Below are 20,558 nucleotides of genomic sequence, written 5' to 3'. Positions count from 1 at the left end.
AGTAATGACACTGAGCGCTGGCAATTTTGCAGTCATTACCATCTTTATTAAGAACAACCTGGGTGAAGGTGCTGACTCTATCTCAATCAAATAGCTATTTCCTATAAAAACAGCCTGGCTTAATGTTGCTACAGTTTAAATGCCTTTATTTTTCTTCCAACCTTAGCCTTGCAATTGGATTTGTCAGCAACCTCTGGAGCAGACTTTCCATCAAAGCCCTAATGATGTGGCTTCAATATTACGAGGCTGTGCACTTTGTTTGGTGGCATCTTTCACATGGGCAGTCAAGCATGGAGGATGGGAGGCCAGAAGTATCTGCTGTCACTCAGCCTTCCTTTTGCGATCAGTACCAGTTCACTCCCTGGAAGTCCAAATGGTTTATTTAGAAATTTATTTCTGCTTCAATGCTAAGTGAGATTCAATTAAAGCACTGCTCAGGTAGTTCAAAATAGCTAAGCCACACAGAGCAGAAAACTCCCAGGTTCAATCCCTGAGATGCGGGGAGGCGATGGTGTAGTGGTATTGTCGCTGGACTGGTAATCCAGAGACCTAGGGTAATGCTCTGGGGAACCAGGTTCGAATCCCGCCACGGCAGATGGGGAATTTGAATTCAATAAAAAAAAATCTGGAATTAAAAGTCTGATCATGAAACGATTGTTGTAAAAACCCATCTGGTTCACTAATGTCCTTTAGGGAAGGAAATCTGCTGTCCTTACTTGGTCTGGCCTACATGTGAGTCCAGACCCACAGCAATGTGCTAGACGCTTAAATGCCCTCTGAAGAAGGGCAATTAGGGATGGGCAATAAATGCTGGCCTAGCCAGTGATGCCCACATCCCATGAATGAATTTTTTAAAAACTTGATCGCAAATGGGCAGCAATGGGGGTTATTTAAAATGATCCTATTGGTTAGAGAGGGGGGAGCAGACCATGGTCCCGACCCTGAAATGAATAATTCATTTGGGAAGGTACTGGATAGCATTGAAGCTACTTTAGCTGCTTCTAGATTTGAAGAGTTTAGCTTGCACTGTTCTGTTTTTCCCAAGCTACTCTTCCTACAGATTTGTGATTTCACGCGTAGTTACATTGACTGTAATAACATTTGTTTCTTTCTTCCTGCTCATCCCTGTAATTGCCCAAAGCTAATTCAGTGTGCAAGACCAAGGATAAGGTTTTTTATACACATTTACAGAGTGATCATCAGCGAGAATGGATTGCTAGGAAAAATGGCTGAGGCCAGACGAGTTTTTTCAAATTCATTTACAGGATGTGGGCGTCACTGGCTAGGCCAGCATTTATTGCCCATCCCCAATTGCCTTTGTTCAGAGGGCATTTAGGAGCCAACCACATTGCTGTGGGTCTAGAGTCACATGTAGGCCAGACCAGGTAGATTTCCTTCCCTAAAGGGACCTTAGTGAACCAGATGGGTTTTTACAACAATTGGCAATGATTTCATGGATGTCATCAGACTTTTAATTCCAGATTTTTATTTAACTCAAATTCTGCCAATTGCCGTGGTGGGATTCGAACCCAGGTCCCCAGAGAATTAATCTGGGTCTCTAGATTACTAGTCCATCAACAATACCACTATGCCATCGCCTCCCCTAAAGTGCAATAGAGAGAAGGTAGGCTGGGCATTCTGGAAATCTGAGAGCAAATGGCCTTCATTTGCCTTCCTTACCTGATCTGATCCAGGCCCTCAACAATGTGGTTGACCCTCTCAAATGGCCTAGCAAGCCACTCATTTCAAGGGCAATTATGGACAGGCAAGAAACGTTGGCCTTGCCAGTGGCACCCACACCCCATGAACGAATTTTTAAAAATGACCCTAGATTGCTTCCTGGTCAATATTTCCGCAAGTTAATTCTGAAATCAATCACTCACGGTTTTACCAAAAAGGCAGTTCTGATACTTATTACAAAAATAAATTTTAAATCCAAATGAGAAAGCATCAAACAGGCTAGGTGCAAACTGTTTGATACTAAACATTAAGATATCCGTGAGGAGCAGATTGGGGAGAATGAAAGGAAAAATGTTTTGACTGAGGTAAGTTCTGTCAGAGCACAGCAGGTCCAGTTCTCAACCTATACCCGAGTGCAGAATGCAGAACAATACAAGCTATAGCATGAATGCAATCAACAACTGCAATGCTCTTTTAGAAAAACAAATGATCTTCCTTTGAAAACGAGTATAACTGAATGAAAGGAGAAACCTTTTCACACAAAGTACTCCTCCAAGTGCAATCATTACATTGTAATGAGATTCTCTCTCCCCCTACCCCACTCTCGTCACCCACTGAAGCACAATTCTTGTCTTGTATGAGTATATATGGTCGATTTCCTCGATACAACAGATTGAGGAGATGATTGGAAGGCTGTACTGGGGGTACAGGTAGAAATGGTGCCAGGAGAATTTTTTATTTATGCATAGGGCATCACTGGCAAAGTCAGCATTAATTACCCTTGAGAAGATGGTGCTAAACACCTTCTGAGCAACTGAGTGTCTTGCTAGGCCATTTCAGAGGGCAGTTAAGAATCAACCACATCGCTCTGGGTCTGGAGTCACATATATTCCAAACTGGGTAAAGGCAGCAGATTTCTGTCAATAAAACGACATTGGTGAACCAGATAGGGTTTTATGACAATCCGGTAGTTGCATGTCACTATTACTGAGAGTTTTTAGTTCCAGGTTTATTTAATTTAAATTCTCCAGTTGTCAAGATGGAATTTGTACCCCTGTCTCCAGATCATTAGTCCAGGCCTCTGCAAGCTCAAAATATTGCAAGTACTGTAAATCTGAAATAGAAACAGAAAATGCTGGAAATACTTAGCAGGCCATGCAGCATCTGTGGAGAGAACATGTTGATGACTATTCTGATAAAAAGCCGTTGATCTGAAACATTGGCCTGAATCTTCCGGTCTCCTGGAGACCAGATATACGCACAAGATGTGTGTCAGGATCCCATGGAAGCCTCAACACGTCAACCTGCGTGGGAGTTGCCTGGGGAGTTTGAATTTCCCTGCTCCCCGGGACCCTCTACAAAAGTCTCTGACTTTGAGTTAGAATCGCAGCCTTTGGACAGTTCAGAGGTACTTTTCTGAATAGTTACCCAGGAAATGTTAGACAGAAAAAACTTAGTCTAACTCCTGGCTAAGTACAGAACTGACCCCTCAATCACACTCACTACCCCCCCTCGACCCCCTGAGTCTCCTCGACCCAACTCCCCATCCCAACTACCCACTCACCTCCCAGCTACCACCCTTGACTACAACCCAACCCTATTACCCCTCCCAACCACACTAACCCCGACCTAACTACTCTTCTTGACCCGACTACCCCCGACCCACCTCATCCACCTGCCAGCTCACCCGCCTGCTTCTCTATCCACTGACCCACCTACCCACCACACCCATTCACACTGTGGACCTTTAAACTTACCTTGCAACAACTAGTGCCATAAAAAAGAGGGCATATCCAGTCTTCTCCCACTGATGGTCCAGCGCTGTGAGGACGCTCTGCGAGGGATGCTTAACTCTGCATTTCTGGGGCAGCCGGGCCTGGAAGGTCCAGCAATAAATGCAGGGCCGCGTTGGGATGGGCAAAAGCTCAAGCGGAGCAGCAATCTGACAATGATTGCTGCTCTGTGGAAGATCCAGGCCATTAACTCTTTCTCTCACTACAGATGCTGCCAGGTGGGCTGAATATTTCCAGTATTTTCTGTTTTTACCTTTGGGCCACTAGTCTGGTGTTAACTGTTATGTTATCATTCCCATAGAGATGGTGGAGGAGGATGACATGACTTGAAGGCTTTTGGACAGGTTGAGGAGGGATAGTCTACTGTGGTCACACGAATGCAGGATGTTTGGTAACCTTAACCAGCGTGACCTCAATGCTAGATAAGATGAACACCAAAGTGGAGAGACTCAAACCTGCAACCTTTATCACCTAGAAGGACAAGGGCAGCCAATGGGAACACCACCACCTGCAAGTTCCCCTTCAAGTCACTCACCATCCTGGCTTGGAAATATATCGCAGTTCCTTCACTGTCGCTGGGTCAAAATCCTGGAACTCCCTTCCTAATAACACTGTGGATGTGCTTACACCACATTGACTGCAGCGGTTAAAGGTGGTGGCTCACCATCATCTTCTCAAGGGCAATTAGGGATGGGCAATAAATACTGGCCTAGCCAGTGACGTCCACATCCCACGAATGAATTAAAAAAAAAAGTAGTGGTGTTTGGTGTCAATAGTTCATTGAAAGACCATGGGAGTATGCTAGGAAGTTGGAAATGGGCCAGTAGTTTGAGCTGATAAGGTGCTCGATGGGCTTTTTTTCAGAAGGGAATATTTTTGAAAGGGGAAATACATCTGAGATGCAGCCCTTTTATTAGAATTACTGAACAAGAGATTGAAGAAAAATTAGGGAACCAAAGAGTAGATTAGTCTGACTTGCCTTCGTAGTTTATTGAGGGGGTGGGGGGGAGTTCATTGTACCCATATGGAAACATAAAAACATATGATTCACCTCGGAATGAATTGGCACAAGATTAACTAGTGGTCTGTCTCTGCCCTTCCAGCACTGACTTATTATTGGTTCCTGTTCCCTCTGCTGCACCATCCGCAACTTCCTTGAAACCCTCCCTCAATAATTCTGCCTCCCTGGTGACTTTTAGAAGTCTCTTTAAAATACCTTACTTTTCAATGGTATTTCCTTCCCCAATACTCCCTTCCCTTTCTGTCCCTTGTGCAGTGTCTACTCATTGTGTAGCGTCTTGTAAAATATTCCCAATTACCTTTCAGTGCATGAGGACCACTATAAAAACATGAGTTATTGCCTGGTGAATGACTATTTATTTCAAATGTTCTCAACTTAATGCAGAGAAAAATCAAAAACTCGATTGTTCGTTTTAATGTTGTTTTTACTTATAGCCTATTCCAGGGACAAATTCCAGCAACTTCTCCTAAAGCACCATTGGCATGAGCTTGGAGGCAAAGGTTCCTGTCCTCCTGCTGCAAGGTCAAAACATGACCCTTGTGTGAAAACATCACTGAGTCATTTAACCTGTGAACACTATATTACAATGACTTTTTTTTTTGCTACTTGTGGTTTGTTTAGCTGGCTTACAAAAGGAAAGCAATTGTAATAGCGTAGGATGACTGCTGTAGTTGATAAGAGATTACTGCAGAATTTAATTCCAAGCAGTTGCTGTACATTTCATAAATTAGCTTCAAATATTTACTGAATGGATTTCCAGAAAGTTGGCCTTTTACTGTGGCTTTGGTCCCTTCTTTGTGCATCTGAATGCCTTACCTACTTGTTTTGACATGTAGCTTGATGCTCTTGTATCTGTCACTGTCTTCTTCCAGCAGCTACATGAAGTAATTTACCTGTTTTACCCGGAGTGATGAATTTATTTTCCGTGTCATTCTTTGAAGTGAGCTTTGAACCACTTCCTGCGTAATTACTGGTACAGTCCTGACCTTATTTTTAAAAGAGAGCCCCAACCTTTTTTTTTAATTCATTCATGGGATGTGGGCGTTGCTGGCTTGGCCTACATTCATTGCCCATCCCTAATTGCCCTTGTTCACAGGGCATTTAAGAGCCAACCACATGGCTGTGGGTCTGAAGTCACATGTAGGCCAGACCAGGTAAGAATGGCAGATTTCCTTCCCTACAGGCCATTAGTGAACCAGATGCGTTTTTACAACAATTGACAATGGTTTCATGCTCATCATTAGACTTTAAATTCCAGATTTTTATTGAATTCAATTTCTACCATCTGCCGTGGTGGGATTGGAACCCAGGTCCCCAGAACATTACCCTGGGAGATGTGGACCTATTTCAGTAGTGAATTAGTATTGTAAAAAGGTAGTTTACTAAATTGTAACAATAATGTAAATTGTAAGTTTTTTTTTACATGTCAAGAAACAGAAACACCAATGGCTACTTAGATAAAAGCAAAATACTGCAGATGCTGGAAATCTAGAACAAAAACAAAAATAAAAATACCTGGCAAAACTCAGCAGGTCTGACAGCATCTGCGGAGAGGAACACAGTTAACGTTTCCAGTCCAAAGGACTCTTCATCAGAACTAAGGAAAAAACCCTCTATCCAGCTCTACCTGTCCCACCCCACCCCCCACTTAAACCAGCTTATATTTCACCTCTTTTCCATTTTTCCTTCGTTCTGATGAGTCATTCGGACTCGAAACGTTAACTTGTATCCCTCTCCACAGATGCTGTCAGACCTGCTGAGTTTTTCCGGGTATTTTTGTTTTTGTTCAATGACTACTTAGCCCTGACTTGGTAGTTTCAATGCCCATAATATAACCCAATTGTTGCTATTAAGCTCTTGTAAATGTTAATTCACTTTTGGATATTCTTCAGCTGAGCTATTGGTTTTATCTAGCAAAAATAACCCATTGACAAATTTTACACCTTTCTGCTTGATTGAGATGAAGTGGTATGAATTGCCGCTGATAAGATATTATGGGTGGAAATTTCTGGCCCTATCAGCAGCAGGAATCGTGACAGGCAGGACTGGAAACTTTGGAATGAGGTCAAAATTCGGAATTCCGCCGGCAGGAAAATAAGTCGCAATTTTCCCCTTAGCACTTTCACGGCAGGTTCATCTTTTCCGCTGGCAAACTTCAGGATTGTAATTTACACGTCATGAAGGCTCATTAATGGGGCTTCAGACTGGAATCTTGCACCTCCGTGAAATCTTCCACCTCGCCAGCGGGAAATCAGATTGTTCTGTTTCCCAATCTGTAAATGTGGCGTGCATCCAGCACAGGAGATCTCTTTGACTTACCTGCCACTGGATGCTGGCTTTGCCATTTGCACCACCCTGCTCCTGGGTGCTGGTAGTGCATCGAGCAGCAGATGGCACGCACACAAAGGATGGAGGTGGGTTGGAACACATGAAGTTGGGGGGGTGGTGAGGCGGTGGGGGTGCGAAGCCCAAGGTTGGGGGATGGGGGATTCCGAGGAAGGGCAACTTTGCAAGGTAGGGTGTCCAGGTGCCATTAAAATATGGTGTCTGGACATGACAACAGGGCGGCTGACTTCCTGCCCGACCTGCCACGAGATTCAATGTGGCTGCATAATTAATGAGCGGAACATTGCGTGATTCAGCGCGTTTACCCTCCAAGGTCTGCGACATTAGTCCCTCCGACTTCCCACCCCGGGACTTTGTCCCAGACCGGAAGATTCCGCCCTATATCTGAATTCCAGTAACCACAGTGTTCTATTTTTTTTTTGCAATAAAACTGATACTGAATGTAAAGTAGGTGGCATACTTATTTTAAGTGCTTCCTCAATTATTGTAATATAGAACCATAGAAAAGTTACAGCACAGAAAGAGGCCATTCAGCCCATCTTGTCCATGCCAGCCAAAGGACACCCAGGTGCCCTTTCTAATCCCACCTTCCTGCACCTGGCCCATAGCCCTGCAGCTTACAGCACTTTAGGTGCAGATCCAGGTACTTTTTAAAAGAGTTTAAAGTTTCTGCCTCTACCACCAACTTGGGCAGCGAATTTCAGACACCCGCTACCCTCTGCATAAAAAAGTTCTTCCTCATGTCCCCCCCTACACCGTTTGCCACTTATCTTAAACCGATGTCCCCTGGTTCTAGAATTCTCCAAGGGAAATAATTTTATCCTGTCCACTCTATCTATTCCCCTCATAATTTTGTACACCTCAATCAAGTCGCCTCTCAGCCTTCTTTATTCTAAGGAAAACAACCCCAACCTATCCAATCTCTCCTCGTAGCTACACTTTTCTAACCCTGGCAACATTCTTGTAAACCTCCTCTGCACTCTCTCCAGAGCTATTATGTTCTTCCTGTAATGTGGTGACCAGAACTGCACACAATACTCCAGTTGTGGTCTCACCAGTGTTTTATACAATTCTAACATTATATCCTTACTTTTATATTCTATACCTCTGCCAATGAAGGAGAGCATTCCGTATGCCTTCTTTACACCTTGTCTGCTTGAGCTGCTGCCTTCAGGGACCTGTGTACTTGTACGCCAAGATCTCTCACTTCATCTACTCCCTTAGTTCATTCCCATTTATTGTGTAATCCCTGTAACTGTTTGACCTCCCTAAATGTATGACCTCACACTTCTCTATGTTAAAATCCATCTGCCACTTTACCGCCCATTCCACCAACCCATCTATATCATTTTGGAGATTATGGCTATCCTCTACACTATCCACTACTCGGCCAATCTTTGTGTCATCTGCAAATTTCCCAATCATGCCCCCCACGTTCACATCCAACTCGTTAATATATAACACAAACAGCAAGGGTCCCAACACCGAGCCCTGTAGAACACCACTTGAGGCAACTTTCCATTCGCAAGGGCATCCATCGACCATTACCCTTTGTTTCCTGTTACAAAGCCAACCTTTTATCCAGTTTGCCACATTACCCTGAAACCCATGGGCTTTTACTTTCCCGACAATCTGCCATGTGGGACCTTGTCAAATGCCTTGCTAAAATCCATGTACACAACATCCACTGCACTACCTTCATCAACCCTTCTTGTCACTTCCTCAAAGAATTCAATCAAATTTGTGAGGCAAGACCTTCCTTTAACAAATCCATGCTGACCATCCCTGATGAGTCCAAGCCTTTCCACATAACAGTTAATCCTGTGTCTCAGGATTGATTCTACTAATTTGCTCACCACCGATGTAAGACTAACTGGCCTATAATTGTTTGGCATTTCCTTTGATCCCTATTTAAACAGTGGAACTACGTTTGCATTTCTCCAGTCCTCAGGTACCTCCCCTGTGTCTAGTGAAGATTGGAAAATCTTCCTCAGAGCATCTGCTATCTCCTCCCTGACTTCCTTCAGCAGCCTCGGAAACAATCCATCTGGCCCTGGTGACTTATCAACTTTCAAGGATTTCAACCCTTCGAGTACTTCCTCTCTCTCTATGACTATCCCGTCCAATATCTCAGTGTTCCTCCTGGACTACTGTAGCTACATCCTCCCTTTCCTTTGTAAACATGGAGACAAAATATTCATTCAAAACCCTTCCCACGGCCTCTGCATCTACACACAAGTTTCCATCTTCATCTCTGATAGGTCCCACTTTTTCCTTAACTAACCTTTTAGCATTAATGTATTGGTAAAACATCTTTGGGTTATCTTTAACTTTACTTGCTAATCTTTTTTCATGCCCTCCCTTTGATTTCCTTTTATTTCCTTTTTTACTTTGTCCCTGCACTTCCTATATCTGTCTAGGCTATCTGCAGTGTTTAGTTCTTTGTGCCTATCGTACGCTTTCTTTTTCTGTTTGATCTTCCCCTGTATTCCTCGAGACAACCAGAGGGGTCTAGATTTGGCAGTACCACTCTTATTTTTGTAGGGGACATGTCTACCTTGTACAATTAGGATCTTGCTTTTTAGTGCTTCCCACTAGTTTTCCACTGTTTTATCCTCCAGCAGTGCTGTCCAGTCCACCTCACCAAGTCCTTTCTCATTTCTGCAAAATTTTCCTTCCACAGTTCAAGACTTTTACTCCTGCCTTATCTTTGTCCTTTTCCATGGTAATGCTAAATCTAACTGAATTGTGATCACTGTCCCCGATATGGTCGCCAACTGTCACTTCACCCATTTGCCCTTCTTCGTTCCCCAAGACTAGGTCTAGAATTGCATTTCCTCTTGTTGGGTTTGTCACTAATTGGTTGAAAAAATTTTCCTGGACACATTGCATGAATTTTTCTCCCTCAGTGCCCCTTATATTGTTTGTATAGCAGTATGTATGTCTATTTCACTCATGTTTACTTCTCTCTCCACACATGTCTCTCTCCCTCTCTCTTTTTCTCTGGCTTTCGCTTCCTGTCATTTCCATTGTGTGTGTTTCTCTCTTCTCTCTATAATGTGTGTTCTCTCTCTCTCCTCCTCACACTGATTCTTTCTTAAATTGTCATTGTCTGCCTCTCATCTCTCTTTCCCTGGCTCCTCTTTCTTACTGCATCACACATTGTCCATTTAGGAGGTTGACAAAAGTGTACTTTGTAATTTCCCATCACCACATAGAACAATTCAATCAGACCTTGAAGTTATCCTTGCATGTTCTGTCACGTCACTAAGCTGTATAATACTTTGCTTTCCTCTTGAGCTATTCCCTTCAACTTTCCCAGACAGTAACAGTGTTTGTTCTGGTTCCCAAATAATATGTCCACAGTAAGCCATGTTTTCATTTGCAAGTATTTCTGAACTTTTCATCCTCCTTTTTTCCCTTCCCTCACCCCTTTGTCTCAACTTTTATAATCCATGCCTTTCCATATTGAAAGTAGTCACACCGCAGAGGTACTGTTCCATAGGTGGCAATGTCTTTAGTCACTGACACTTTGGGTCCGATTTTAGCTCTGTGTGAGTGAATAGGTTTCGAGTGAGCTAAATTTTCACCCAAATGTATGTGAATGCAGACAATGAATGTTTAACCAACTAATCTGCCATGAGATGTTGCAACCAAGGTTAACTCCATCCTCGCTTGACACTCACGCATGCTCACTGAATAGTGATTAGGAATAGGAATTTGTTCATGGGTTTTTAACCCTCTTTCGCCAAGGAGCCAATTACAACATCTCTGTCTGAGATCAGCTATCTCGATGCAGATCAGCGCTTATACAGCAGGCTTCTGGGATGCATGGCTGTCTTCCAACATCCATTTGTGCATTGACCCATTAAACAATCAGGACAGTTTCCAATACTGGTTTTAGAGAGACACTGACTGAAACCTTTAATCTGTAAACAGGTTTTCTATTAAACTGTCATTTGCCTGTTTTCTGTTGTATTTGAGCTGCTCTTTTAAATGAGCTACCAATGTCTTGTCATTCTTTTCTTCTTTTACAGCTACTATGAGCATGGATCACCATTTTCTATTGCTTATTGCAGAAACTATTTTGTTTTCTCTATCTCCTACCTGAATAAAATTGTTAATGTTGTTACATGCAGAAATATTCAGTGATGTCATTAAAAACTTATGAGAAATGTCCCAGCTTTGGCCCTGCTGTAGAAACAGTATATGCAATATATACGTAATCTTTTGAAGATAAGTTGATAAAACTGTTTATTTAAAGAAAACATGGAATCTTTGGCTTTATAGAGGCATTCTAGTGCAAAAGGTGTTAAACCTTTAAATCACTTTTTGGTCCTTATTTAGCAGGGTGGTGGGTGGGAGACAGTGGCACAGTCATAATGTCACTGGGCTAGTAATCGAGATGCTCAGGCTAATCCTGTGGGGACATGGGCTCAAATCCCACCACAGCAGCTGTTGGAATTTAAATTCGAGTAATAAAGTCTGGAATTGAAAGCTAATCTCAAGTAATGGTGACCTCGAAACTACTATCAATTGTCATAAAAACCCATCTGGTTCGCTAATGTCCTTTAGGGAAGGAAATCTGCTGTCCTTACCCGTTCTAACCTACATGTGACTCTAGACCCATAGCAATGTTGGTTGACTCTTAGCTGCCCTCTGAAATGACCTTGCAAGTCAATCAAGTTCAAGGGCAATTAGAAATGGGCAACCAATGCTGGCCTTGCCAGTGATGCCCACATCCCATGAAAGAATAAAGAAAAAAATGTAGCCAATTATGTCAACCACACTTGGGAAGGATGACAAGAACTTGGAGAGGAGATTTACAAGAATTTTATGAGGGATGTATGACTTCATTTTATGTGGAGAGACTAGAGGAGCTAGACCTGTTCCCCTTACAGCAGAAAAGATGGCAAGATATAATAGAGGTGCTCAAAATTATGAGGCATTTTGATAAAGTAAATTATACTTTTTCCACTGGCATGTGGGTTGGTAACCAGAGGATACGGAATTAAGATAATTGGCAAAAGACCAGAGGGGAGATGTGAATTTCATTTTTAGGCAGCAAGTTATGATGATCTGAAAGGCACTGACTGAAAAGGTGCTGGAAGCAGATTCAATAGTAACTTTCAAAAGAAGATTGGATAGAAAAATTTTGCAGGGCCATGGGGGACAAGCAGGGGAGCGGGATTAATTCGATAGCGTGTTCAAAGAGCCAGGAAAGATGGACTAAATGGTGACTTCCTTCTTAAGAAAGGAAGATTTGCATTTATATAGCACCTTTCACAACCTCAGGATGTCCAAAGCATTTTACAACCAAGTTAAATGTTTTTGAAGTGCCATTGTTGTAACATAGGAAACACAGCAGCCAATGTGCACACAGCAATCTCCCACACACAGCCATGTGATAATGGTCAGATAATGTGTTTTCGTGTTGGCTGAAGGATAAATATAAATTCCTGGTATTTCTCCCCCATAGTTCTTTGAAGTAGTGCCATGCGATCTTTTACATCCACTTCAGAGGGTTTCAGTTTAATGTCTGAAAGACAGCACTTCTGACACTGTAGCATTCCCTCAGCACCTCACTGGAGTGTCAGCCTAGATGTTTATGCTTAAGTCACTGGAATGGAACCCAAAAACCTATGACTTAGAGGTGAGAGTGCTGGCAACTGAACCATGGCTGTTACTATAATTTTAATTGGTCATTTCACATACTCTACTGGACTGACTGCTGTGCCTTTATTATTGCTGATCAAACAAGCTATTTTGCATGAGTAAAAACAGATGATTGTTCCTTTTGTAATGGAGTGTTGAAAGTCTGGGAAACTGGCTTAGGGAAGTTTGACCTGGAATAACCTGGGTATGTAGCAGTTCTTGGCCAGCAGTGATTGGTTTCCTTTTCCCTCTGGTTGGACAGATCCAGATCAACCCTCTCGACTGTTCCGAGATGCTGGCTTCCTTTGAAATTAATGGAACTGTTTTTGGACATGTGACTGTCCAGGTAATCTAATGTCACTGCACCTGAGGGAACTGAGAGCTGGAGTAGCAAGGACCCTTGAATACAAAAATGAGAATATCTCAAAAGATGGAAGATGTGTTAATATTTTACATGAGATATTTATTCAGAAGTTCCTCTTTTTATCTGCCCCCTCCTTTTACTCTGCATATTTCCTTCTCCTAATATTGTTTTTCTTGCTTATTATTCAAAGCTTTGAAATATGAAATCAGTTTTAGTTTTGGACTCAAAAATAAAAATTTCCATTGCTAGATCAATATTAATATTGATTTAACATTTTTTCCACCTCCTTTCGTAGAAGCATAGAATGGCTACAGCACAGATGGAAGCCATTCACCCCATTGTGCCTGTGCTGGCCCTCTGAAGGAGCAATTCCCCTAGTGGCACTTGCCCGTCTTCTCCTGAACCCTGCACATTTTTCCTTTTCAAATAAAAATCCCCTTACTGATTGACTGCCTCGATTGAAGGTACCTTCACCACACTCTCGGTGCGTTCCAGATCCTGACCACTCGGTGCGTGAGAAAGGTTTTCCTCATGTCGCCATTTCTTCTGCCAACTACCTTAAACCTGTGCCCGTTGGTTCTTGATCCTTCTACCAATGGGAACAGTTTCTCCATATCTACTCTGTACAGATACCTCATGATTTTGAATACCTCCTAAAATCTCCTCTCGACCTTCCTTCTCTTCTGCAAGGAAAACAATCCCAACTTCTTCACTCTATCTACATAAACTGAAGTTCCTCATCCCTGGAACCATTCTCATGAATCTTTTCGGTACCCTTTCTAAATGCCAACACATCCTTCCTGAAGTGTGCCACCTAGAACTGGACCATTTTCAGTTTAAGAATTGTTAATCACGCTGTTAATCTAAGCATGGACAATGAGCACCAATATCTAACATAAAGCATATGCAATCTCCTGATTGTGTATAATGAATGTATTCACGAATTGATTATAGGCTCCTAGAATATATGTATTACATCTAGTCCAATGGTTAGGCTAGATTCCAATGGAGGGTGTATTGTCTATATGTTGTGAGGGTGTCCGAGTTGCTACTAATGATAGAGTTGATCTGCAGACACTTTTTGGGTGGAAACATTGGGCAGAATTTCATGTCCTGTGGGCGGGCACGCACCCAACCTGATCGGGAGTAAAATAGTGCGCGATGATGTCGGGCGAGCGTCCCAACGTCATCACGCACTCGTGCAATATTTCGCTCAGCGGATGCGCACAAGAGTCCGCAGCGCCCACTGATAATTAAGAGGCCTAGTAAGGCCGTTAATCAATTAATTTAATCCTATTTTTTGCTGCCTGTCCAACCTTAGGTTGGCGGGTGGGCGAATAGGCCAGGTAGCCTTTGCATTTTTGAGGAAACCACATCCTTGGACAGGATGGGCTTCCAACAGTAATTTTAAAACAAATTAAAATTTTGAAACGCCATTTTTAATATGTCCCTGTTCATGTGACAGCGTTCACATGTGGGGACATGATCCCCTTATTTTTAAAGCCTTTATTTTTCATTTTAAAATTCTTCAGCTCCCTGAGGCAGCTTTGTACCTTCCGGGAGCTTTCAGTGCACACACGCGCAGACTTCAGCACTCACGCTCCTCCCGCTCCCACCCCAGCAGCGCTGAGACGCTCAGTGCACGATTCACGCTGGATGGCTGTTAATCGGCCAGCCAGTGTGAAATTGCGATCGGAGCCCGATCGTGGGTGGCAGTCCGTTTCATGGCCCTTCCCAGGCCTGCCTGCCGCACCTGCCCGACGAAGGGAATATCCTGCCCATTACGTTTGTTTACAATGTACTCAGCAGCAACCACACGCATGCTTTTAACTGCAACTCTATCTCTACACACTAACCCCTGAGGTAGCCTGCGCTAGTCTCCTATTGGTTACTATAGATGATGTGATCTTTTTGGCAAATATCATTCTTAATGGTACATTGCACACTAAATAAAACCATAATTACTACGTTCCTTCCCCTTTAACTTGGCTATGCATATTATATTTACAAGTACATATTTTTCAAGACAACATAATATTTACACTGGGTAAGGAATTTACAAGTTCAGTCTTTCAGGTGGTTTCCTGGTATGTCTGGAACGTCGCAGCTCCACAACTTCAGATTCTTTGTCAGGAACTTCCCCTTCCGGAGTTGCCTGAACATCAGGTGCTTCGGCGGGCACTTGCAGTTCTGTATCCTCACCTCTTACAGGAACATCAGACATGTCTGTCCTGGGTTGAGTATCCTCAACCGGAAATGCAGACCTGGTCTTGATCACTGGTGGAACCAAATCTTGGTGATTTGTTTCTCTCTTCCTTAAATGGTCCACGTGTTTCTGGATAATCCGGCCTTCTACCTCCACGTGGTAAGATTGAGGTCCAGTCACTGCACTTACTTCACCTGGTAACCATTTTGGTCCTTCTTTGAAGTTCTTCACGTATACCAGCTCTCCCATGGTAAATTTCCTCTCATGACTATGCCAGTCGTGTCTAATTTTCTGGCTTCCCTGACTTCTTTCCACCTTCCACTCTAAATTCAGCATTATTAAGCTCAATCTCCTTGTGAGACGGCGTTTCACCAATAACTTCACAGGTGTGACACCTGTTGTTGTGTGAGGGATAGCCCTGTAATGAAAAAGTAAGCGTGCTAGCTTGGTTGCTAAGGAATCGCCGGTTAGCTTTTTCATGCCTGCCTTGAATGTTTGAACTGCTCTTTTGCCCAATCCGTTTGAGCAAGGGTGGTACGGTGCCGTTTTTACATGAGTGATACCATTGAGGCTAATAAACTGTTGAAACTCAGCGCTCATAAATGCCATGCTGTTATCGGAAACGACTACGTCTGCTAGTCTGTGAATGGCAAAATTCTAATGTAGTTTCTCGATTGTAGCAGCTGAAGTTAGTGACTTCGCCTCATATGTGTCCAACCATTTTGAATGGACATTGACAATGAGCAGAAACATTGTTCCTAGGAAAGGTCCAATTGTAGTCAATGTGCAACTGCACCCAGGGTCTACCTGGCCAATGCCAAGAGTGCAACAGAGCTGTCACTGGCAACCTTTGCAGCTGCTGACATTGCATACAGTGCTTCACTAAACTCTCTCTTTCGCCATCTATCCCAGGCCACCATACATACTGCGTGCTATGGTCTTCATTCAGGAAATTCCTGGATGTGCACTGTGTAGTTCAATTAAAAGTGGCTTCCTTCCCTTTGGAGTAACTATCACTTGTGCTCCCCACAATAAGATGCCGTCCTGGCTGGTTATTTCACGTCTTCTGTGGAAGACATCAGATACGAGCTCCTGTGACCAGCCATGAAGCACTTGTTCTCGTACTTGAGATAAGACTGGGTCCCGATTTGTCCAATCTTTGATCTGTAGAGCGCATATCAGCAAAGAATCTAAGAAATTTAACAGTAAAACAAGTTCCTGTGGAACTGGGAAATGTTTATCATTTTCTCATAAAGGCAAATGACTAAGGGCATTGGTGTTTGCGATTTGATTGCCAGGCCAATGTACAAAAGTGTATTTGTATGCTGCCAGAATGAAAGCCCTTTTAGTATTTCTATTTCTTCTTTCTATGTGCCTCCTTTTTTTCTAGCGCAGAGTTTGATCTCAACCTTCTTTTTGACTTCACTATTGGCCAGACTTCTCTCAGATGCAAGCTCAACTTGTCTGAGCTCAGTGGTTGAGCCTCCCAAAATTACATTATCTCTCTGCTTCTTGGAAAACTCTGCAACTTTTGCTTCCAAAGCCTCTTTGGCTTCATTTAGCTGATTCTTCAGCTCTACTGTCTCTTCTTTGTATTTGTTTGCTGCCTCCTGGAAAATTGAACATTGTTGAGTCTTCTCTGTCAACTCATTCTTCAGTTTGTTCAGAGAAGTGTGGAATTTTTTCTGTTTCTCTTCATACTTTTTCCAAGGTACAACTTTTGACCTGAGGGAATCTTGTAGTGTGTAAAAGTCTTTCAACAAGTTTTCTTGTTTCCTTCAAAGATTGCTCAGCTCATCTCAAACTCTGTCATCAAGCAGGGTCTCTTCCAGTGTCTTCTGCTGTTCTTCCAGGATTTGGCTTAAGACAGCCTGCATTTCTTCAGGGTGTTGAGTCCTTACATACTCCTTTTTCAAAACAGGAACAATTCCAGCTTCCTTTTGAAATCTCAGTGGCCAATCAAGGCTGATTTCCCTTAGCTAATTTCACCTCAGAAGACTTGGTCCTCTGCCTCTCAAAACTAACACTGGTAGCTTTGCCAGTTGGCTTCCATAATGGACAGTTACTCTGCTTATGCCTTTTACTTGAATGCCTTCACCCGTGTCTGTTTTGAGCTTGGCAGCTGTTTCTTCTAAACTTAATTGATGTTCACCATTATTCAGATATCTGAAGGCATGTTCCCCAATTACTGTAGTGGAAGCTCCCGTGTCCACATGCATTCTAACAGGTTTGCCATTTATTTTCACTGACAAATATTAGTTCTGTCTTTCCAACTTTCAGATTAAACAATGAGTAAATGTCTGAATTTGTTGTTTCAGGCTCTTCTACATTGTAGATTTCATTGGGCTTCTTCTTTTGTTTACAATTCAGCTTGAACCTTCCCTTGCTTTGCCTCATCATATGTCCATTTCCGTGACAATAGTAACGATTTTTTTTTTAACCTGCCAATTGCTAAAAGACTGCTTGATTCCACCTCTATTAAAATTATCCTTCGATTTCACTGCAAGGTTATTTTTCTTTATTCTTCAGCTAGCAGGGCTGTTCCCCACTCCTCGGCAGAGTCTTGCGTTCTCGCGCCCTTTTCGGCTGGGGTTTCCCGCCCAATGTGGAGGACGGTGCCATTTTGCGCACCCTGTACTGCTTTTGAATCTCTTACTGCGTTTTCCATGGCCAATGCTATCTCCAACGCCTTCTTGAAGCCCAAATTCACTTTGGACAATAATCTTTTCTGAATAGTGTCCTCATTCACACCACACACTAAACGATCTCTGAGCATGTCGTTTAGAGATGGACCGAGCTCTCAATGTTCCATTAGCTGCTTCAAATTTGCCACGTAGCATGTAATTGTCCTACCTGGGGCTCTATTTCGCAAGTTAAACCCGAACCTTTGCATTGTGACTGAGGGCTTTGGTTGAAAATGATTCTTCACGAGGGTCACCAATTCATCGAAATTTTTTGAATCTGGGGTACTGGGTGTCAACCACCTTCAAATCAAACTGTAGGTTTTGCTCCCACATGTACTTAAGAGGATCACTCGCCTCTTCTCTTTCTTCCCCCACCATAATCTCATTCATTTGAAAAAAGGTGAGGCATTCTATGTAATGAGACCAATCGTCTGTGGCTGGTTCAAAAGGATCACCTCTCCCAAATTGCAGCATTTTGAGAGGGGATTAATTCTTTAATTCTAACAGAGCTTGCTACTTACAATCACTGCATGAGGTACAATGCTGATTTCTTTCTAACTCGATTTCTTCTGTTCAATGCTGTTTTATCCTCATCGCCAGTTTGTTGTCAGGGAGGCCGAGTTGCTACTATTGATTGAGTTGATCTGTAGACACTTCTTGGGTGGAAACACCAAGTTTATTTACAATGCACTCAGCAGCAACTGCTTTTAACTCCAACTCTATCTCAACACACTAACTTCTGAGGTAGCCCGTGTTACTATACTATTGGTTAGTATAGATCATGTGATGTTTCTTAACAAGCATTATTCTTAAAGGTACATTACACTAATAAAACCATAATTACTACACTATATTTGAGCAAACTGAGTGTGTTCAAAAACAGAAACAGACAATTTTAAATGGGGTAATTTTGCTCGAGGACAGAATTTAGAATGACACACATGTGACGAGAGTAGAGGTCTGGAGTAAGAAGGGAATGCTTTGATGTCAAAGGGACATGATTGTAGGATTAATTATTAGTGGCATAAAGGAGATAAAATTTTAAATGGGATTTTTGGAATGGAATGCGTTACCACAAGTCACTCTTGAAGATTAGCCAGTCATGGCATTTAAGAGGGAATTAGATAAAGATCTGAAGAAGAAAACTATGAAAGGCTGCTGTTAAATAGATTAATGTGGACAGCTCCGGTATGGAACTAACATTTGTGCAGTCACCATAGGCCAAGTGGTGACAGGTTATGATGTACATTTCTGTCACTGGTGTTCAGCAACCATTATGAAAAGTTTTATTGAAAAAAGGTCTGTTGGACATTTTGTTGTGTGAAGATTTAACAAGGAAGTTGGCGCAGTTGCCATTGGTCTCAAGTTCAGTTTGGCCTATTGATTCATTTTGTTTTGTGAACATTTTCTGTTTATGTTTTAAAAAATTGCTTGTTCACATGGAACGCTTTGTAATAATGTCACCTTTTGTAAATTGAACGACATTGTTTTTTCACACATAATTTGTCACAGCTTTACAGCTTTAGAAATAAAGTATGATGCATGGGATACTTTGTAAAAAAAAAAAAGCTTTGGCCTCTAGCTGACACTGTTAATTTTCTACCCTCCACAAAATACGCATTGTTTTGGTGTGTGGCATATTTTCTGCCGATGATTCAGTTTCTTCTTCCAAATATATGAATGTTACATTCTATTCAGTAACAATGCTACTTAAGAGGCTTTTCCAAAGCTTAGCATAAAAATTGCCCATTATTGGCTGCATACAGTAGCCGACTAAAACTTTCTATTAATCTTATTAAGCACTGTAACAAAATAGCCTAAGCCATCATAAGCATATAAGAAATGAATAGCTACAAAGTAACTTCAGTATCTGCCTGTCACATGATGTAGTAATCCTTCAAACCCGGCCTTGGTATCAGCTACTTACATCTTTTGTTCTGCATCTTACTGTCTCAAGTACTCAAAAGGACCATCAGATAAAGTAATTGAAAATCCATCCAAACGTTTTATTAATTCTGAGCTGTGAACCCATGCTAATAAAGCAAAAAAAAAATGTACAGCTTGTTCGAAGATTAAGGCAAATTTTTAAAATATATACATATTACTGGGTCAAGTTTTTTTCTGATGTCCAACACAAAAATATTACAAAAGCAAGTCTTGCTGCAACAACAAAATTGCATTTTATAAAAGTCTTTAATGTAGCAAAATGCCCCCAGGACACTTCACAGGAGCATCATCGAGCAAATGAAAGCATATCGAGAGATATTACGACATATGACCAAAAACGTGATTGAATAGATAGGTTTTAAAGAACATCTCAAAAGAAGAGAGCGAGATTTAGGGAGGGAATTCCAGTGCTTGTTGCCAAGGTACAGCTGCAAATGACAGGGCAATGAAAATCAGGGATATGCTAGAGACTATAATTGGAGAAACCTGGAGATCTCTGACAGAAGGCAGTTACAGACATAGGGAGGGTACCGGGAGAGCATTGGAATGTTCTAGTCTAGAGATAACAAAGGAACAGATAAAGAGGCAAAATTCCTTGGAACAAGAGTGCTCAGTTTCATGGTGCAGTGGTATATATAGTCGTGCTTTATTATTGCAATCTTGACCATAGTCGCCAAGCATGGGTCAGGAGTTTGCCTCATGGGACTAATTGTGCAAACCAAGGAGGAAAAATAATAATTTGTGTATTATTAAATTTCTTAGTCACCTATACTTGAAGCTTTGATAAAAATACGTCAGTTCAACATGTAATTCTCTTTAAACATCGCCCCCTCAACATGTTAAAGAAATTCTGTAACACGAA

General features: G+C 42.1%; 1 protein-coding gene across 6 annotated transcripts in view; it reads left to right on the top strand.

Moving 5' to 3' along the window:
- The window catches only part of mgat4a (alpha-1,3-mannosyl-glycoprotein 4-beta-N-acetylglucosaminyltransferase A), a 261,997-nt gene that overhangs the window by 130,647 nt on the left and 110,792 nt on the right, over positions 1-20,558 (top strand). The gene's annotated exons all lie outside the window — the stretch shown is intronic.

Source organism: Cetorhinus maximus, chromosome 7, assembly GCF_964194155.1.
Source record: "Cetorhinus maximus chromosome 7, sCetMax3.hap1.1, whole genome shotgun sequence".
NCBI lineage: Eukaryota > Metazoa > Chordata > Chondrichthyes > Lamniformes > Cetorhinidae > Cetorhinus > Cetorhinus maximus.
The sequence above is the reverse complement of the archived record's forward strand: the minus strand, read 5'-3'. Positions and strand labels throughout refer to the sequence as shown.